This window comes from Phyllostomus discolor, chromosome X (genome assembly GCF_004126475.2).
Source record: "Phyllostomus discolor isolate MPI-MPIP mPhyDis1 chromosome X, mPhyDis1.pri.v3, whole genome shotgun sequence".
Lineage (NCBI taxonomy): Eukaryota > Metazoa > Chordata > Mammalia > Chiroptera > Phyllostomidae > Phyllostomus > Phyllostomus discolor.
Window position 1 is genome coordinate 88,409,441 of NC_050198.1, and position 22,941 is coordinate 88,432,381.

Consider the following 22,941-nt stretch of genomic DNA (forward strand, 5'->3'; position numbering starts at 1 on the left):
TATCTTCTCTTTCTGGCACCCCCATGATGTGAATGTTGGAATGCTTGAAATTGCCCAACAGGCTGCTTACACTCTCCTGATTTTTTTGGATTCTTTTTTCTTCTTGTTGTTCTGATTGGTTGTTGTTTGCTTTCTTATGTTCCAAACCATTGATTTAATTCTAGGTTTTATTCACTCTTCTGTTGTTTCCCTGTAAATTGTTCTTTATTTCAGTTAGTGTATCCTTTGTTTCTGACTGGATCGTTTTTATGATGTTGAGGTCCTCACTAATTTCCTTGACATCCTTATAACCTGTGTTTTAAACTCTGCATCTGATAGATTGCTTATCTCCATTTTGTTTAATTCTTTTTTAGAGTTTTGTTTCGTTCTTTCATTTGGGCCATATTTCTTTGTCTCCTCATTTTGGTAGCCTCTCTGTGTTTGTTTCTCTGTATTAGCTAGAGGTTCTATGACACCTTGTATTGGTAGCAGGGACTAATGTAGTAGGTATCCTGTAGGGTTGAGTGGCTCAGCCTCTGCTATCACCCAAGCTCGGTACTCAAGGTGCACCCTTTGCATGGGCTAAGTACACCCTCCTCTTGTAGTTGAGCCTTGGTTACCACTGGCATGTCAATGGGAAGTATTACCAAGCCAGTCAGCTGCAAGGACTGGCTGTGACCACAAACCACCAACCTCCACCCTGCCTGTAGGATCAGCTGTACAGGGTCAGGGTGATGGTGCTACAGCATGGTCTGTAGCTGTGCACTGGGTGTGCAGGCCTTGTGGTTTCCCAGGTGGTGCATGCCAAGGTCAGTCCCCACCTGTGTTCTGCCTGGGGCTACCCTGCATGAGCTATAAAACTATCTGAGGTGCCTGCTAGTTGTGCTAGGCTTGGAGATTCCTAGGCAAAGTCAGGCTGTGAATTTAGGCTGGCTGCTGCTAGTGCTGGGCCTGGGGCCACTTAGTAAGAGGTATGGGGCCTGGGGTATCACCGAGGCTGGTTGTTGCTTGTTTGAGAGGATTTAGGAAGCTGTGAAGCATCAGCCAAGACCAGTGATTCATATGAAAAATCCATTGTTAACAGCTGTAAGTTGGGTGGGATGAAGCCTCAGAGTATCTCCAGGGCAGGGCTAACAATGTTAGCCAGTTGATAGAGTCTCAGATATGCCACCAGCCTGCTGGCTCTGTGGCTCTGTGGTAGGAGAGTTTAGAAAAGGGACAGTGGTCTCTGTCTGCCTTTCTGTCTGGGAGAAAGCTGTTCTCTAGTTCTCATCTTGGTGCCACACATTTCAGTTCATCCCTGTATGCCACTAGTGTCTCTCAAGCTGCTACCCTGGTGCTAGAGCTCAGAGGGAATAAGTCTGAGTAAATCCATGTGTGGGTTTTTTTAGGGGAACTTCTTGGAACTTTAGTATTTCTTCCAGTGACTCAATTCCTACTGGTTTTTGCAGCTAGAAGTTATGGGGACTTATATTCCTGGCACTGGAACCCTGGACTGGGGGGCCTGGTGTGGGACTGGGACTCTTTGCCCGCGAGATATCCCTCCCCAATTTTTATCCATTACATGTGTATGAAGCACCAGCCCATTCCATATCCCCACCCATCCTAACAGTGTGGATGGATGTGGTTTCTTTAATTCGATAGTTGTCAGACTTCCATTGCACTCGATTCCTGATGTAATGCTAGTTATATTTAAATGGTGGGTAAGTCTGTCTAATTTTTACAGTTCATTTAACAAACACATTTTCCTTCCTTGTTAAACCAGGTTGTCTAGCCTGAGCTCCAAAAATAATAAAGTGTGATTTAAAACCCATATGTATTGTTTTGCTTTTTTGATTAAATAAAGTGCTATTTATTGGGCCTTTGGGAGCCACAATAAGTACCAAGTTTGTGCCAGGCATATAGTCTAAGTCTAAGTCACAGGGATATGTTAGTGAATGTCATAAGCAGAGTTTTTGTCTTCATGGAACTTATATGTCAAAGTCTCCCAGGAGACATTTCTGGTGTGAACTGTATTTCTTTCACCATCACTTATGCAACATGCTATCTCCATGGAGTAGGTACTTTGGGCAGTCTCCCAGCCATATGACATCAGTGGCAGAGCCAGGTAGATGTTCTGCCCTGCTTTCTTGCTCAGGCCTACTCCTAAGATATCATTGCTTAGAGTTGTATTCCTAAGGGATAGGACTATTGCTGAAATAGAGAAAGAATCCTCCTTATTGCATCTAATGTCAAAACTTGGTACTTGTTTTCCTTTTCAAATACTGTTCTCTTTTTGTTTGTAGATCCCATCAGTGCTATATGGAGGAGTTGAAGCTTTGAAAGTTCACTGTTTAGGATTCAGAATTACTTCAAAGCCCAGGAAACTTTAATCCTTTGCCAAATATCATATATAATTTTCCAAATAAAATGAGAGTTTCCAAAAACATTCTATGTGGTATGCCAGACTTAAAGTTCTGAGGTTGTTTCAATGTTTTTAGGTGTGCAAGTTCAGAACCACAACTTGGAAGTAATTGTATTTCTACTGGGTAGATTGGAATTACCTCCAATAAGTTGTTTCAATCAACATGCTTTGACTGGGTGCCAACAATGTGCCCCAAAGTGTGGTAATTGTCAAAGTTTACTTGCCCCAACTCTGGGCTTTAAGTATGAAAAGCTTATAAAATACGTACAAGGTAAGATACGAAAAGCCCTACCTCCACCAAGGGTAGGGTTAGTCTCAGCCCTGCTGCCTAGAACCTGCTCCCTGGTGTATCTAAGAGGAGACTTTGGGCACTCATATTCCAAATGAAATATACATTATATGTGCTCAAAGTAATTCCTAATTATCATTCCAGTTCCCCACTGGTACTGGAGTTCTGCTCTGCCCTCACTATTAACATTTACCTCATGCTCAAGAGTTCACATGATAACTAGCTTTATAATCATCTTCTTTATATGCTATAAGGTTAGACTGCCTAAGTCACAGTTACATATGACCTAAGACTAATTTCAACTAGAGGCACACCTAAAAATTTCAAAAAGCTTGTTGTGAAGAAGTCCAGGTGAGAAGTGAGTGATGATTAGCTTGGAGGAAGACTAGATATGGTCTGCTCTGTCATCTCTCCCTTCTCATGTATTGAATGAAATATGGGTTAACTATGGTGATTATTTTCTGAACCATCAGTCTTAAAGACATGGACTGTCAAATAAATGTTTATGCTACTTACAGTGTAAAAAGCATTTAGAAATAGAGTTTGTAACCCCAAACATTGACAGTACTTGTACATTTAGATTGTTTATATCAGGGATTAAAATCTCAAATATCTACAAGGGTCAAATATATAACATAAGTGAATTATATGAACTAAATTGAAGACAATAGGGAGCATAAGGGACATTGATGGGCTGGAGTGTGCCTACTCTATTTAAAGATATATCAATAATTTTAAAAACTATGGGACAAATTTTATCAGGTCTTTGGGTTGGATTTCTCTTGGGAGCCACCAGTTTGCCAAACTCAGGTTTACAGAGACAAAGACATAATTGTACCATTCACTATGCAGCAGAAAGAAAGGAGTTCCTACCCTTTGCGACAGCATGGATGGAACTGGAGAGCATTATGCTAAGTGAAGTAAACCAGGTGGTGAAAGACAAATACCATGTGATCTCAACTTTAAGTGGAATCTACCTAGGTTGCAGTTTGATTCCCAGTCAGGGCTCATTCAGGAGGCAACTGATCAATGTTTCTCTCTCACATCAATGTTTCTTCCTCTTTCTCTCCAAACAGAGATTAGAAACATCTATGTTTCTAAACTCTCGCTCTAAATCGATAAACATACCCTTATGTGAGGATTCAAAAATATCGACAAATAAGTCCGGTAAGGATGTGAAGAAAAGATAACCCTCCACATTGATAGTGGGATGATAAACTGGTATAACCAGTAGAAAACTGTATGGAGATTCCTCAAAAAAATTAAAAATAGTTCTCCCATAAAAATAAATAAATAAAATTAAAAATAAAAAACAAGCAAGCAAAATATAAACAGAGACATTGAAATTAAGAACAATCTGACAGTAACCAGAGGGGAGGGGATAATGAGGCAAAAGGGGGAAAGGATTTTCAAGAACAACTATAAACGACACATGGACAAAACCAAGGCGGGTGGAATCAGGGGAGGGAGGTGGGGATGGCTGAGGGTGGGGAGTGGTGGGGGGTAAATGCACACAACTGTACTTGAGCAACAGTAAAACAATTTTTAAAAAGAGAGATAATTGTACCATCCTTGAAACCTCACATTTTTGTGATCTCTATAGCTAAAATTCTTCTTTTAAAAAAAAGATTTTATTTATTTATTTTTAGAGAGAGAGGAAGAGAGGGAGAGAGGGAATGAAAAGAAAGAAACATCACTGTGCGGTTGCCTCTCACACTCCCCCTACTGGGGACCTGGCCCTCAACCCAGGCATGTGCCCTGACTGGGAAACAAACATGGGACCCTTTGGTTCACAGGCCAGTGCTCAATCTACTGAGCCACACCAACCAGGGTGCTAAAATTCTTCTTGATAGAATTGTTCAGCTTTGCACAACTGTGGAACAATGGAAGGAACACTCTACTCAGGAGTATAAGACTTGGGTTCTAGTTTCAATCTTATAAGATGTGCTCTATGCTACTGGATAAGTCCCTTCTCTTCTCCAGGCCTTAGTTCCCTCATCTGTAAAACTGCCTGCCCTAGATAGCCTTTAGGGCACCAAAGCACCTTCATCTCTAAACATTCTTTGTTCCATCTCTAGATTTGCCCTCAGAAATGAGGTTCTGGGAAACAAGTGGATAAAAATATTTATTATACCACTGATTACTTCCATGATATGCAAATAAGATGTCCATGATAAAGATTTAAAGTGACACATTCTGTTAAGACTCATGACAAGCAGTTAAATTCAGTGTGTATACATGTGCATAAATAGTTTGGGACAGGATATACGGAGAGAAAGCAAGGTGGCACAGTTCCATTTTCATCTTTCTCCAATAATGCTGATATATAGGTCTGATTCATGTAATTGTTAGCAGGGAAACAGGAAACAGATGCTGCCTAAGCATTTTTCATTCACCATTAATTGATTATTCACTCATTCATTTAACAAAAATTGAGCACCTCAGATTCTGGTAATGCAGGGATAAATGAGCAATGTCTCTTGTCCTATAGACTTCATTGACAAGCATTAAGAGGCATCTGGTTTCACTGAAGAATATAATGACTATTGAGGATGTGTTAACTGAGGTGTTTTCAAATGATATCCTCCCTCCAGGTATAAATCAGTTGTATTAAAACTGGTCCTCAAGCCACAAAGTTCCATTTGGGTGCTTCTCTGACTGTCACAGTTTGGAAGTAGTAGAGGCTGAATGGATAAGACTTTAATTACAGCTGTTCTGCTTTGATGTAATTTATATATTAGGGTTTCTCACATGACTTCACTTGAAAAAAATGTTTTATTAGTTGTGGAAGGCTACAAAATGTCCCCCAAGAGATCCACATTATCCCTGGAACTTGTGAATGTTATTTTACATGGCAAAAGGATTGGCAGATGTGTTCTAAGTTAAGAATATTGAGGTGGGCAAATTATCCTGGTAGGACCAATGTAATTACAAAAGTCCTCATAATACAGAAGCAAGAGGCTGAAAGTTAGAGAGAATGTGATGTGACTGTGAAAGCAGAAGTCTAAGTGGTGCCACCATGGTACCAAAAAAAAAAATGTAGTGGCCTCTGGATGCTGTAGAGGCAAGGAATGGATTCTCCCTAGAGACTCCAGGAGGAAAGTAGCCCTGCTGACACCTGGATTTTAGCCCAGTGAGACTCATTTTGGACTTCTGACATGAAGAACTATAAGATAATAAATTTTCATTGTTTAAACCCACTAAGTTCATGGTTATTTGTTACAGTAACCATAGGAAATGAATACACTACTATAAAACATAACATTTAGAGCCCTTTCTATTCAAAGTCAAGCTTCCTTTAATCAAGATGTAGAGAGATGTTTTCCCAAAGCAGTTCCTCTACATGATTCTAGTAAGGGTCCCTCTAATCCTGGCACTGCAGTTAGAATTCTAGGTATGAGCTACCCAAATGCCCAATTTTGAACTGGTTCCACCCTCATTGGCTTCTCCATACCAGCAGCTGATTGTATTGTCTCTTACTTTAGGGAGAGCTCAGAAACCTCCAGTTTCCCCCTCTGTAACAGCACTGACCCATTTCTGTAAGCCATTACTAGTTAATGATCTGAATAATCTATGTGAATGCTTATTTTTCTCCATCCAATTTTCTAACCTGGCTGGACTAACAGCAAAGCAGAAATTAATACTCTGAGTAAGCAATTCTTCTGACTCAACAGTGAGCAAGTATGCAAAACTTTGTGACCATTTTATTGCCCACCCCCATTCCAACAGGGTTAATGAGTAGGGGACAGGGAACTTAGTTGTCATCATTTCCCATTGGGATTTTGGCTGTTCTTTTAGTTCCTGAACTTAAAACCAAACAGGAAACAAACAGTACATGGTAAAAATTTGTTACATAGTGAGGTCAAAGGAGGTTTTCATCAGTTCCTCTTTCCATTTGGAATAGCAGGGCAGGAGATAGGAAGGCTCAGTAGCCTGGATATCAAGTCATGCAGTTCTAGACTTTGTCCTCTTACCAAATTTCTATGTGAGTTTGTCTGTCAGTTGACTTATCCATAAAATCGATATGGGGAGCTCAATGTTGAGAATCCTTTCATCTTTGTCAATATGAATCAGAGGTCCCTAGATTTTTAGATTTCATAGAAACAATAATACATTTTCATAGAACAATAATATTTTCCACAAACATTTTGGGAACATATGTAGGATTTCCAAAGTTTAGTTGCTAAGCGAAAGCATTTGTAAAAGCTACCACAACAATCTCAAAATACACTTTATCCTCCAAAACACTAGATGGGCATAATCTCAAAATAGAGGACACGTCATTATGTTAACCCTTTTAGCTCTTTGAAAAACTCATGACCTTGTCTTTCTTTTTTCTCATTTAAATACAGACATATAAAACATTGTCAAATACTGGCAACATCCTTCAGACTCATTTATGGGATTCAGTGTTCTACAGCACCAAAACTTGCTTCCTTCTCCCCTGGGTGAGTGATTGCTACTCACTGCTCCAGTCAGAACCTCATCAAGAGGAATACCATCAGGCTTTTTCCTCCCCAGTAGAAAAAGAATATCTATGTCTACATGTCTCAGCAGTGAGTAAGGAGAATAAAGTAGCAAAGGAAGCTGGGTTTGATGAAGTGGAAAAAATCAAACAAACAAATCAAAAGGACATGTGTATACATCATGCATACGTATGTGTACATGATTCCAAAACAAGAATCTAGGAAATTTTAAGTTTGGCTTCAGGTATCTGAAGCTGAGTATCATTCATGTGACTCTGGTTCACAGAGAAAAAATCCATACCCCAGATCTCTCTACCCATTAGAGAGAGGGCAGGCCTCTCTAAGCATTTCAGCAAATGCAACTGAAATAACATCAGGTCTGCTTGTTGATTCAGAGGATGGATTACTGGCCAGTGTTGCTAAACCATACTAACCTTTACTGTCATAGTCTTAGAGAAGTTGGGTGACTTACACAAAGTCATAAGACCTATATAACGAAAAGTAAAAGACATTGATGAAAGAAATTGAAGAAGATACAAATAAATATAAAGATATACCATGCTTATAGATGGAAGAATTAATATTGTAAAAATGTCCATACTGCCCAAAACAATCTACAGATTTAACATAATCCCTATCAAAAATTCCAATGGCATTTTTCACAGAAATAGAACAAACAAACTTAAAATTCATATAGGACCACAAAAGACCCTGAGTAGCCAAAGCAATCTTTTTTTTTAAAGATTTTATTTATTTATTTTTAGAGAGGGAAGGGAGGGAGATAGAGAGAGAGATAGAAACATCAATGTGCAGTTGCTGGGGGTTATGGCCTGCAACCCAGGCATGTACCCTGGCTGGGAATTGAACCTGCGACACTTTGGTTCACAGCCCGCGCTCAATCCACTGAGCTACGCCAGCCAGGCCAAAGCAATCTTGAGAAGAATGAACAAAGCTGGAGGCATCATGCTGTGCCCTGATTTCAAACTATATTATAAAGCTATAGTAATCAAAACAGTATGCTATTGACATAATAAGAGACACTTAAATCAGAATAAAGAGCCTAGAAATAAACCCTTACATAATTTATGATAAAGGAACCAAGAATATACAATGGAGAAATGGCAATTTCTTCAATAAATGGTGCTGGAGAAACTGGATATCCTCATGCAAAAGAAAGATACTAGACCACTATCTTACACCATATACAAAGTTAGCTCAAAATGGACAGGAATGTAAGACCCAAAACCATAAAACTCCTAGGATAAAACATAGATAGTAAGGTCTTTGACATGTCTTGGTGATGATTATTGGATTTGACACCAAAAGCAAAGGCAACAAAATAAAGATAAACAATTGGGACTATATCAAACAAAAAAGTTTTTGCCCAGCAAAGGAACCAATCAACAAAATTAAAAGGCAACTTACTGAACAGAGAAATATTTGCAAATCTAATACCTGATAAAATGCTAACATCCAAAATATATAAAGAATCCATACAACTCATTGGCAAAAAAAAAAAACCCAATATGATTGAAAAATAGGCAGAGGACCTGACGAAACATTTTTCCAAAGAAGAGATACAGATACCCAACATGTACATGAAAAAAATTTAACATCACTAAACATCAGAGAAATAAGAACCAAAACCACAATGAGATATCACCTGACACCTGTTTGGATGGCTCCTTTCAAAAAGACGAGAAATAACAAGTGTTATCAGGAATGTGGAGAAAAAGGAAACCATGTGCACTGTCGGTGGGAATGCAGATTGGTGCAGCCACTGTGGAAAACAGTATGGATGTTCCTCAAAATATTAAAAATAGAACTATCACATGATCCAGCAATCCTACTTCTGGGTATGTATCCAAAGAAAATGCAGACACTAACTCACTAACTATACAAACTTCATGTTCATTGCAGTATTGTGATAGACATGTAAACTGAAGTGTACACTGACAGTTGAATGGATAAAGAAAATGTGGTGTGTGCACACACACACACAATGGAATAGTATTCAGAGTGCCATACAAAAGAATGAAATCTTATCATTTGCAACAACATGATTAGAAATTGAAGGCATTATCCTAAGTGAAATAAGTCAGACAGAGAAAGACAAATACTGTAGGATCTCATTTATATGTGAAAACAAAAACCATAGGTGGGTAGTGGGGATGGGTGAGATGGGTAAAGGGGGTCAAAAGGTACAAATTTTCAATTATAAAATGAATAAATCATGAGGATATAATGTACAGCATGGTGAGTGCAGTTAAAAATATTGCAAGTATGGCATATTTGAAAGCTGCTAAGAAAGTAGGTGTTAAAATTTCTCATCATAAGAAAATATGGGTTTCCCCACTGTAAAGTTCCTATTTTCCCCTTTGTTATTAATAAGTATGTTATAGACGAGAGCCTGTGAAACTATGTACCTTATTTTTTGGACCATAAGACACACCTATGTTTTAGAGGAGGAGAAAAAATTTTTGAAGCAGAAAATGTGGTAAAATATTTAATAACATAAATAACATAATATTTTGCCAATGTAAACATAAACAGAACTCAACAGAAGCATTAACAACCATTGTTCCTCCCAAATTTGGCGGGGGGGGGGGGCACAGGAAGTACATCTTATAGTCCAAAAAATATGGTAAATATATCATTACTCATCAAAATGTAACCCAATAGTTTTAGCAAGCATTGACAATTATTGCCAAATGATTATTTTCTATTATTCCTTCCACATTTATTAACACTTTTGTAATGAAACACTCTCACTAATCCTCCATTTATTGATCATTTATTTATATTTGTAAGAACTCACTGATTCTTAGCAGAGCCTAGTGAAGAGACTTAGGCAGCTAAAGCACAAAATTTAAGGAGACACTTACTCTGTGCACAAGTGCCTTCTTAAAAGTAATATGCGTAGGGCCTTTTCTTTCTCTTTCTGTTTCTATTTTTATCCCTCCAATCTCGAGCTTTATAGTTGTCTCCATTCAGCCTTACAGGTCTGTATTCTGGAACCAGGTCTTACAGACTCAGTTTGGAGTTTCTGCCCAGTGGTTATGTTGGACATTTGGTAGATCTTTTCACAGAACAAATGGACAATTTGGCTCATTCCTAAGTCATGAGGCTATATCTGTGTCCTCTCATTTTCTAAGGCCTATGTCTTGTAGGGGACATGGTCTCAGGTCACATTTCACAGCTTCCTTCTTTCAAAAAATATTTTATTTATTTATTTTTAGAGAGAGGGGAAGGGAGGGAGAAAGTAGAAGAAAAACATCAATCAGTTGCCTCTTGCATGCTCCTACACAGGGACCTGGCTGTAATCCAGGCATGTGCCCTGACTGGGAATTGAACCAATGCCCTTTCACTTTGTGGGACAATGCCCAACCAACTGAACCACACAGGATAGAGCTGCAGCTTCCTTTCATGAAACAAGGTGAAATATTCTGTCCCCCATGCCCAGTTTCTGATTTTAAGCACTGAATTAGTCCTGATCTCCCTTCCTGTGTGAAGCATGTTAGCTGCCTTCTCCAGAAAGACCTAACTTCTTAGTCATTACTGCCTATTACTAGAGCAGGAGCTAAGCAACACTCAGCCCTGCTCACACTTGTTTTTCTTTTTTGTATCTGATCCAGAGAGATGCTTGTTTTTTATTCAAGACTAGCTATGTCTTTTTTGTTTATTTTTGTGAAATTTTATCCATCAATACTATTGTCTGCAGCAGAGGAGTTATTAAAGTATGCAACATCTCTTTTCTCTTATATCACATTCAGAAATATATAACCTATCAATGTATAGATACATTATAAATGATTGATCATTAGGTTAATTATGATTTTAAAGTCTCCTAATGAAATTTATGTGTTCTCTCTTTATTTCAACTAGGTATTCAAAATCTACCTGATAATATATTCCATTGTTAAACAAAATTTTTAGATTTCAAATAAAGAATGCTACAGCATTAAATGCAAACAAGATAGGAGAGCTCCACAAAAAAAAAAAAACTTGATTACCATTTTGAGGTGAAGAAGAAAACAATGAAGTGAATTAGTCTTACTAGATCTTACAGATTGAGCTTTTTGCTTCTGTATCAAATGCCTAAGAGAGAAGGAGGTGCTATTTTTGTCTTATGCATGCACGTGAATTGTATTTTTGTTAGCAATTATGATAATAGATCTGTTCTCAGAGGAGACATTAATCGTCTATTTATCTGGGCTCTAGCCAACTTTACTATAAAATTAATTTTGCGGCATATACTGTATGTTTAATGATCAACTAATAAACTCATTATATGGAAGGGCTGGAGGTTGGCATTTTAGAACTTTTTATTGTGGGTTGAATATTGAAATCAAAGCCATGTTCCAGACATTAAATTCCTAAGCTTATTCTTTCCAGGGCCTGATTTATGTATCAAATAGCTGACACAGGTTTGTGGTAGAAACACTCAGTTCTAGCTACCTAAGACAAGTGACTGATTACCCTGGACAGCAATTACATGAACAGACAACCTCCCTTTAATTAAATATCAGAGCTAATATCTATAAAATTAATGTCAGTTCAGAAAACGTGATGGAAATAATAAAAAGGCAAGTCTTTTGGAATCACAGAACAAAAAGTTGCAAAAATGAAATCCAATCTTCCATTTTAGGGCTCATTTTCATATATTATCAAATCCATTGCTTAATCTTAAAAGGTGTTGGTTAGATATGACATCAACACACTGAATGCTCAAAGAATGATAGATATAATAAAATTGGTGTCAATGTCTTTGAGTCTAACAAAAGCCATACAAATACTACACTACACATGACAGATAATTTTCATTTTCAGATGTTTTGCATTTGACAGCAGAATATTCTAAATATGGCTAAAATAAGATTTTTTTTTCTCAACAGCCTAGCCATATAAGAAGGAGTCACTAATACTTACTATTATTTCCAGTCTTTCAGTCCTCTCTAGTCACCATGTTAGGCTGGGCCCTTACTATGTCATACATGGATTACTTTAATAGCCTCTAAGCTAGTATCAGTTTTTCATGAAACAAAATAGGGGTTCCCATGATTACTAAGAACCAGGCACTAAGCAGAGCATTTCACATATTTTGTCCTGTTTACTCCTCACAGCATCCCTGTGAGGCAGTACATTGTATTATCATCTTTATCTACAGCTGAGACAACTGAGGGTCAAGAGAGACAGAATGTCTTGCCTAAGATCACACATCTAATCAATGACAGAGCTCAGCCTCAGACTCAGGCCTCCAGGCCTGTGCCTACTGTCCTGTGCTTGGGGTATAGAAACAGCACCTTTACGCACTCTAGTTACTGCCATTCAATTCACCCTTGCACACCAATGCTTGAGGATCTTCCTAAAATAGCCTGCTAATTATCTCATCACTGCCTTCTTAGGAAATTTGACTGACTCTCCATTGTGAACAGGATACAGTCCCAGAACTCCTGCAATCTGGACCCAACACTCCTTTCTAATACCACTGTGAATTTTGTTCCAACAACATCTCTATTCATGATCCCTGGGCCAAGCCTCTGTACATGCCATTCACTTACATCTGACTACGTCATTTTGCCTTGTCTCTGTTTCTTCAGATACACACTGGAAACAATGATATTGTTCTTGTGAGACCCAATCTTAATGGATGTAAAGAACCTAGTGCAATGCCTGGCATATAGCAGGATCTAAATGAAAGGAGGACCTATCTATTCAACTCTTTTCCATCCCTCAGGGGTGCACTTAATGCCTCCTTTTCAATGCAGCTGTTACCAGACATGGGCCTGGCCCTGAGTGGGTCTGCCTAGGGCTAGCCAGTAGTGGGTGGGTTCTGGACTTCTGTGTAGGAAAGATTTCACAACACAAGTCCAGGGGACTATGAGGGTATGTTTATTGAAGCTGGGGACAGTGAAACAGGGAAGGACTTGGCATAGAAGCAAGAGGACAGCCTAGCCTGGGCTGCCTTAGCTCACTGGGAAGTCAAAGAAAAGTGGCCTTGGGGGTGGATTCAGGGGGTTAGCCTGGGACCAGCTGCAGCTGCCCACTGCTCCTCTGACTGCAAATCTTAGGGGTCTCTTAGAGTTTAGGGGATGTGTGCCTATGGGGGAAGAAGAAAAGGAAGAAGAGGGGAAAGGGAATGGCATGTTGCTTCCCAGAGGGACAGCTCAAGTGCTGGGCCCTTTGTCTTTAGGCTTTTCTTTCTTTCTTGCAGGTGAGAATCTTAGGGGAGGTCTCAGAGTAGGGTTTCAGCAGAATATTCATGAGTTCTCCAGCTGTGCCCTTTCAGGTTCATGGTCTCCACTGATTGGTCAGTGACAAGGCAGGGGTCTTTAGGCATTGCAGCTGGTCCTGGCATCACCCACCTTGTTTTGCTGCTTTTCTGGGCCTGGAGCTGAAATAAAACTGAGGCCTAGACCTTCTGTATCTGACTATAAATTGTGCAGTCATTTTGTTCAGCTATCTGTCTCAGTTTCCCCATTCCACCTGTCCTGGCTTACTGGCCTATCTCAGAGCTATAATGAACAGAAACAGAATTTCTCTCTTCTACAGGATTACTTCTCTTTCCTCTTTTTCCTTTTGTCCTTCCTCCTCCTCCTATGTTCTCTCTCCCCTCTTTCTCTTCCTTCTTCTTTTATTACTCATATGGAACTTATTACATTGGACTTTGAATTCTAGTGATTCATGTCCAAGGTCCATTCCTCACTTATTAGAACACAAAATCATATGAGCAAGCATCCTGTTTTATTCATCTTCATAGTCTCCTTGCAGGCTGGTGCTTTAGAATCAAACTGTAGTTTGAGTCTCAGCTCTGTAGCATACAAGTTAGTTGACCTTGGGGAACTTATTGTGTGCTTCAGTTGCTTTATCTGTATGGTGGTGATAACAGTATTTATCCTTAAAGGCTGCTATTGTTTTTTTTAAAGTGGCCCACACAGGTTGAGACACAAGTATTCTAATGAATATATTATAAAATGTCTATGTTGCCCTGGTGTCCACAGCAATGCACCTGTCTTTTTATTTATTTATTTTAGATTTTTAGAAAGAGAGGAAGGGAAGTAGAAAGAGAGGGAGAGAAACATTAATGCATGGTTGCCTCTCACACACCCCTTTCTGGGGACCTGGCCTACAACCCAGGCATGTGCCCTGACTAGGAATTGAACCAGTGACCCTTTGGTTCACAGGCCAACACTCAGTCCACTAAGTCATACCAGCCAGGGCTGTTTTTTTTACGCTGATGAAAAACTGGGCTTAGTAGTTCAGAGCACAGGCTCTGTAACTCAACCTCAAGCTTGACTCCTACCACCTGACCTTGGAAAATTATTTAACTTCTCTGCACCTTGGTTTCCTCATCTTTAAAATGGGTATGAGAATAATAGTACCTATTCCATGTAATTGTTTTGAAGTTTGGCAATACTGTTAGTAAAACATCTACTACAATATCCCAGCACATTTTAGGTGCTCAACTTGTTCACATAATTGACAGTAAACACCAAGTTTTTCATTAACTGATTTATTTTATATTTTATTTTATTTCTGGGAGCAGGAATGGGTTTATAGTGTCTGCCATATTCTCTTGCCTGTTCTCAGGATGATGGCTGGCCCTGGCCATGTCAATACACAGCACAGTTGTGTGGGGAGGACTAATGATACAAACCTACATTCTTCAGTATGCCTCCTTGAGGGGCAAGGCTTGCTCTGTTTTCCCATTTGCAAGTGAGAAGGCTCCTGCACATGGCAGTGATGTGATCCCCAGTACAGTTATAACTAGAACTCCAACCCAGAGCCATGTCTGCCTGGTTCTAGCCTCACTAGTATATACGGCTTTGATAATGGAGGACTAGATAGTGTCACTATTTGTATTCACTCTTTGTAAGAAAAATCAAGCTAGCATCTACACACCACATATTTTAGTGTCAATGGGACTACCACACCAGGAAAATATTAATTTCTCTCAACCAAAATGACCTTTTCTTTCAAAACAGGGGCCAAGTAATTCTCCTTGGAAAATTATAGTTCAGTTACTAGAATGCCTCTTCATCTGAAAGGAAAATTGCCCATTCATACAGTCGAGTGAGCATAAATAAAACATGTTGGTGGTGAAATACACTAGGTATGAGGTCCCATTGAATTCCATTCCACTGTGTCAGCACATTCTATAGGAAGAAGTGTTCTAGATTTCCAGAGGATTTTGCTATTAAAAAACTTAAAATAGCAGGGATTGGGTAGCTTGTTGCTTCCTATCATGTTGAAGCAGACTCATGTTCAAGTATAGTGTGTAAAAGTAGATGTGCCTCTGCTTATAAAAGATAATGTGTGAGGTTGACACATTGAAAAAAAATGTCTCTGCTTAGAGGCTTCTGTAGTTTTGGTACAAGTCTGAGGATCTCAGGGTTAGCCAGCTTCCCCTAGCTAAACAGCAGCTTCCAAGAGGCATTCTTCATACACCATGGAATTGATATTTGCCAATCAGTCAGGCAATATTTGATCCAGTAAGACAAGGAATGACACTGAGGGTCTTCATTTGAGGACAGAAGGATTAATGAGGCAGAAGAACTGATTACACTATTATAGTAACAGGATAATTGTCATGATCATCATAGTCATTATTAATACTTATGAATATTTACCAAATGCTTACTTTATAAAAGGCACTTTCCAACATGCATATAATGCTCTCAACAACTCTGGGAAAGGGGTATTATGATCTCTACTTCCTTTACCAGCTGTGCTCCTTCAACAGGTTATTTTATCTCTTAGTTCCTCCACTTACTCATTAGCAAACAGGTGCCTGTGGGAATTTTCAGGTCCCCACAGGTACAAACACACACAGGGGCATGCACAGGTTTTGGGAACAAGGCCAATGATTTGTCCTGTGTTTTTAAGCAAACTTAGCCTGGGCTTGAAAGACTCTTCAAAGTTTGGGCACTTCAAATGAGGGCTAATATTGCCAACTGCCTCCAAATATGTACAGTGGAATGTTGGACTACTGGAAAGATCACTGAACAGAGACCTAGACATGGTTCCAGTTCAACTGCTTAGTCTCTGGAAGACATTAAACAAGGCAATTAAGCACCCTTGAGATTTCTCTGGAAACCAAGTACATTTGAATCTCTTTTCTGCCACTTGCTAAATTTGCAGCTTTAAATACGTTATTTTAAACTGCTGTTTTTCTTTTTTTATTGAATTTACTGGGGTGACATTGGTTCACAATAATGGCTTTATCCATGAAATGCAGTACCAATTTCATATGGTTCTTTCAAGCATTAAAGAGAATAATGCATACAAAGTATTAGCACAAGGCCTGTCTTATAGCATGCACTTGATAAATTTCTACTGCTACTGTTGTGATCTTTTATAAATTGAGGAAAATAGTACTTAATCTGCGTATCTTATAGCAGGGGTCCCCAACTGCTGGGCCACAGACAAGTACCAGAACTGGGCCACACAGCAGGAGGTGAGTAGTGAGCAAGTGAGTAAAGATTCACTCCCATTACCACCTGACTCCCCCCACCCATCCATGGAAAAATTGTCTTCCATAAAACCAGTCCCTGTTGACAAAAAGGTTGGGGACCACTGCCTTATAGAGTTGTTGCAAGGGCATTATGTAAGGAAAGTCATAACAGCTTCAAATGAGTAGAATTTTAAATTCACTATCTAAGCTGAAAGAGAGTAAATGTTGAGTTATTTTTACCATTCTTTTGTATTCAAGAATGCCAATCTCACAAATGGAATATACCCACAAATGTTGCATCTATGCACAATTTTCCCAGTAGGCAGAACTCCCTCAGCCTATCCTACAGGCCCTCCTTCCTGGCAGCCATATATTGCTGAAGATGCCATCCAGTCCCACCTCAGGTGTCCTGAGGTCATCAAGCCTTTTCTGAGCTGGTAAGGTTGAGGCTCAATCCTTTCCTTATTCCTAAAACATAGATCTAGAGATAAAGAAGAAAATATGGTACTTAAGATAACCCTAATCTATCTTGTATTCAATGGTCATATAAAAAAAGACATCCCTGGTATTGGTTAGAATCAATTATAAAGTATATTAAAGTCAATTATGGTTGATTGATATACAGATGCAACCAAGAATCTGTTATATTTGACAATAGGTGTCAAGGGCCTTGAACATGTGCATATATTTAAAACAGTAATTCTACCGGGAATTTATAACAAGAAAATAATCAGTCAAAAATAGTCAAATGAATTTATGGTAGAATTATTTATAATTGGTTGTGTAATATAGCAAAAACTGAAAGCAGAAAAATGTCCAGTAATAAGGGACTGGTTAAATGAATTATGGTACAGCTTGAATGGCACACAACCAACAAAATGTTTTCAACAAAATTTAATGACTTGAAAATATGCTCACAGTAAGAGGTTAAATGTTAAAAGTGGAGTACAGAACCGTGCATAAAACTTGTACATTTAAAAAATACCTATCGATCAGGGGTAAAGACTTGAAGAATATGTACCAAATAAAATAAATATATCTGGTGGGCAGATTAATGAGGCATTTATTGTTTTGAGCAGTCATGCTGAGGAGTTGTTGCTTGGGATTCAGGAGAAGATCCCTACCTTCCAAGGACTGAAATTTAGTGACACAGATCTCTTAGACTTCAGGCAGCATGTCGATCAAAATTGCCAGTCACAGCTTGCTTTCCTTTTTGGGATGGGTGAGCAACTGCTGAGTGCTCTGGTAATGGGAGCAACTGGAGCAGTGGGCTATATCTTTAACTACCCAGAAAAAAGGCAAACCAGATATTGGAGGCTTCTCAATGGAAGGACTTCTCTTTGGCCTTGAATTGTGAGTTTTGTGCTCAGAGATTTATGAACTTTGTGGTCAAACTAGGTTTTGGCATGTCACCAAACAAAGCCAACATGACTCTGGTGTCTTGGAATTCCAATGGGCCCACCCTGGCTTCCACTGCAGAAGTCCTCCAAGGAGCTTATGGATAATGTGAAAGCTAAACTGAAGAGTCTGGGTTTCCTTTCTTTTACTGATTCCAAGAGTGAAAACTTGGAAGCCTGTAGCTAATGCCTTTCTATCAAGTCAGGGTGTATACATTCAGATATAATCTGCTTTGAATAGTGCTTTCACTTACAAAGGACTTTATAGATGAGCTTGAACTAAATTCTTTCCTAGCAAATGAAATCTCACATCAATCAACAAGTATTTAAGTACCTACTATGATCTTTAAAAGTTTTATTTTGTGAAGGGGCAAAAACTCCAAAAGGGATCAGAAGCCCTGAGCCCTTCAACATTGCACAAAATTTTTGCAGAGAAATTTTGACTTATATGGAAAAATAGAATCAAGAGGAAAAATATAATTGATTAATTCCCTCTGCCTTTGGGAGCTCCTATTATCTTAATTTCTGCTATTTAATCCTATTTTAAATCACTTTAATGTACTTTCATTTTAATAAATATTCATTTGGAAAAACAGATATCTCTAGGTTATTGTAATACAAACAATTTTTATTTTTGTTTTTATCTGCATTATATTTTACATTCTTCAGATTTGCTGTAATAGTCATGTATAAAGGCAGGATCTGGTGGCAGTAGTGTTCTGGTCCCAGTATCAGAATCAGAAGACCCATGTTCTAATTCTAGTATTACCACTTCCTAGTTGTCAACTTAAACAAGATACAGGATTTCTTAGGACCTCCATTTCCACCTATGTTAAATGGAAATCATTATAGTTATATCCAAGAAGCTGTTACAAAGATTATTCAATGCATGCAAAAGACTGAGTCCTGCACTGTGCTCTTAGTATCAACTGGGAAGCATAAGTCATTGTTATGCATTACTTTTATAATCAGAAAGGAAATGTTATTTTAAAAATAGCTCTGAACGCCAATACCCACAGTTGGTCATAGGCCCTAGGCATTTTGTTTGTCTAGCAATTTGTTGGAGAGCAAAACATGAGCAGAGCACAGAAATTGCTTAAATGGAGGCCCCCATTTAAAACACATCACAGAAAACTTGTAATGGGTAAAAAAGGAGTTTCATTCTGAAGCCCCTATGGGAAAGAAACAAATAGTTCCCTTCAATGTGAGCACAGAACTAACAAAATTGAACCCCAGCTTCCCAGGATATTTATGGAGGGTTTGTCCTTTATGAATACACCAAATGTTTCACCACAAACATGTATTTGATATTTTGTGAGATGGCAATGGCATCAGTTGTCCATCAGAAATCTTTTCCAAATAAGCCATGTCGGGCTGTACCACATACATCTATCAACTACCTTACACAAACTTGAAATACCAAAGGACATTGAGAAGGTGATTACATTAACTCAACTGTAAATAGTTCATCAATCACTCTCCAGAAACCAGGACAGGGAAAATTATTCCCTCCTTCTCCAGGAAGTAATCAGCCCTAGTTAAGATGACACAGAGTCTTTCTGAGATGCCAGCCTGACAACCTAGTGTCATGTCAAGAAGCAGGAGAGGGGTTGAGTTCAGACACAGAAGGAAATGTAGACAATTCACCATGTATGTAGAGCAAGCAGTGCCCATCATAGGTGAAGGTCAGTTACTTCATTAAATGACTGAAGATACAAAGCCAGAGCAGATGTACTGTGGGAAACTAGAGTCTGAGGACTCAACTTCAGATTGAAGATGATTCAGTCCAAAAGAAGGCTGAACAGAGGGACCAAAGTACCAATAAATTTGCCTGTGAATCTTAGTGGGGGAGGGAACATCTCTGTTTGTTTGACTATTCAGGGGCAATTTGGGTAGTCTCAAAAAATTCAAGAAAGGTCTTTAGGAAGAATATTTCCAAACCCAAATAACTGTCCTAGAAAATGATGCAAAAGCGCTGATGCAACTCTAATGAGTACTCACTAGACTCACTTAGAGTTTATGTGTGCTCACCAGTATCCAAATTCCTAGGAACACAGCTAGATTATATTTCCCAGTCACCCTTGCACTTAGATATGGCTACATGACTGAGGGCTGGCCAACTGAATGTGAGTGCAAGTAACCATATAACTTCTGGGCTGACCCCCTAAAACCTACTATATGCAACAGCACACCCTCCCTATCCCAGTTACTGTGGACCTACATGACACTGTAAGAAAAAAGGGAACTTCTCTTATGTCCAGTCACTGAGTGTTTGAGACAGTTTATTACAGCAATTAGACTCCTGATTATGCAATTGGTCATGTTGTTCCATTTCTCCCTATATAAGCACCACAATTATACTCCAAGGTTACATCTCTTAATGATGTCATGAACTCTTTTCTCTTTGTAAAATATTTTTCTTTTTGATATAATAGTAACACATGTGTACTGCCAGAGATATGGAAAACAATGGACACCACAAAGAAGACAACAAAGATCATTAATAATCATCATCCACTATTCAGAGGTAATCAAGGTTGACATTTGGGCTCATGTCCTGCCAATACATTTTCTAAAAGATTTATTTTTATTTTTATTATTTTTAATTTTTTTCCACATTCTTTATTGTTCAGGTACAGTTGTCTCCATTTTCCCCCCACCACTCCTGCACACCCCAGCCATCCCTGCTTCCCACCCTTGATCCTACCCCTCTTTGGTTTTTATATATTTCTGTATATATCAAAACTGGAACCAGAGTACTCATCACGTATACTCAAAATGTATGCATCCCTGTCACAATTTTAGAGCTATATAGGAAATTACTTAATAAAAATAACAAACTTTCTTATATATAATAACCATTTATTTAAAAATCAAATAAAATAACCCATTTGAGTAGCAACAGAAATGTATTTTACTCAAACAATTCTATCAAGAATACTTATTTCAAAAATCCAAATAGGATCCTATTTTGAATCAGACACATGTATTCTAAAGTTTAAATGAAAATATAACTTTATACCCAAAGACATTGAAATTGAGAACAGGCTGACAGTGATCAGAAGGGAGAGGGGAGGGGATAAGGGGGGAAAGGGTGAAAGGTTTACAGGAACAATTATAAAGGACATATGGACAACAACACGGTGGGGTGGAAATGGTGAAGGGAGGTGGGAAGGGCTGGGGTGGTGGGGAGGAATGAGGGGAAAAAGCAGAAAACTATACTTGAAAAAAAAATAAAAAAGAACATTTGAAAAAAATAAAAGAAACATAAGGAAAATTTAAATAAGAACAATGACTACAACTAATGAAATTGAAGCAGTAAGCAAAAAACTTCCAACAAACAAAAGTCCTGGACTGAATGGCTTCAAAATTATGTAATATTTTGTGAATTTTAATTGGTGAATTTTCCCAAACATTCAAAGAATAACTAACACCAATTCTTCTCAAACTATTCCAAAAAATACAAGAGAAGGGAAGACACCTAAGCTCATTTTATAAGACCAGAATTATCCTAATTTCAAAATTAGATAAAGAAACTACAAAGAAATGTATAGGTCAATATTCTTTTATTAACCCACATGCTAAAATCCTCAAAATATAAACAAACCAGATCCAGCAATACACTAAAAAGATCATACACCATGATCAAGTGGGACTTACTCCTGGGATGCAAGGTTGGTATGCTATCCACAAATCAATTAATGTGGTACACCACATAAACAAATGGAAGGATAAAAATCATTTGATCATATCAATAGATGCAGAAAAAGCATTTGATAAAGTATAGCATGCATTTATGATTTAAAAAAACTCCCAGCAAAGTGGGAATAGAGGGAACATATTTTAACATAGTAAAGGCCCTATATGACTAACCCACAGCTAACATTACACTCAGTGGGGAAAATTAATAGTGTTTCCCTTATGGTCAGGAAAAAGACAGGGATGTCTGCTTTCACCTCTCTTATTCAACATAGTACTGGAAATCCTAGCCACAGCAATCAAACAAGAAGAAGAAAAAGGCATCCAAGTAGAAAAGGAAGTAAAGCTGTCATTATCTGCAGATGAAATGACACTGTATATAGAGAAACCTAAAGATTCCATCCAAAAACCTACTAGAACTGATAAATAAATTCAGTAAAGTACCAGGATACAAAATAAATATCTAGAGATTGATTGCATTTTTATAACCAATAATGAACTATCAGGAAGGGAAACTAAGAGAGCAGTCCCATTTACAATTGCATAAAAATAAAATACCTAGGAATACATTTAACCAAGGAGGTAAAAGATCTCTACTTGGAAAATTTTAAAAACTGAAGAATACAAATAAATTGCAGTATATACCATGCTCATGGATGGGAAGAATTAATATTGTTGAAATGTCCATACTACCCAAAGCAATCTATAGATTCAATGCAGTTCCTGTCAAAATACCAATAATATATTTCACAGAACTAGAACAAATAATCCAAAAATTTATATGGAACCACAAAAGACCCTGAATAGCCACAGCAATATTGAGAAAGAAGACAAAGTTGGAGGAATCATGCTACCTGATATCAAACTATACTACAAGGCCATAGTCATCAAAATAGCATGGTACTGTCATAAAAACAGACACATAGATCAATACAACAGAATAGAGAGCCCAGAAATAAATCCACATCAATGAGGAAAATTAATACTTGGCAAAGGTGGCAAAGAGGTAAATGAAAACAGTCTATTCAATTAATGGTGTTGGGAAAATTGGACAGATACATGCAAAAAAAAAAAAAAACTAGACCACCTTCTCATACCATATACAAGAATAAACTCCAAAATGAATTAAACACTTAAATGCGAGACACAAAACTATAAGACTCATAGAAGAAAACATAGGCAGTAAAATCTCTAACATTTTTTAGCAATATTTTTTCTGATATATCTCCTCAGGCAAAGGGAACAAAAGAAAA

General features: G+C 38.2%; 1 pseudogene; it reads left to right on the forward strand.

Annotated features, from left to right (window-relative positions):
- Positions 1–18,532, forward strand: part of LOC114504961 — a 103,242-nt pseudogene extending 84,710 nt beyond the window's left edge.
- Positions 18,533–22,941: the final 4,409 nt, after the last annotated feature.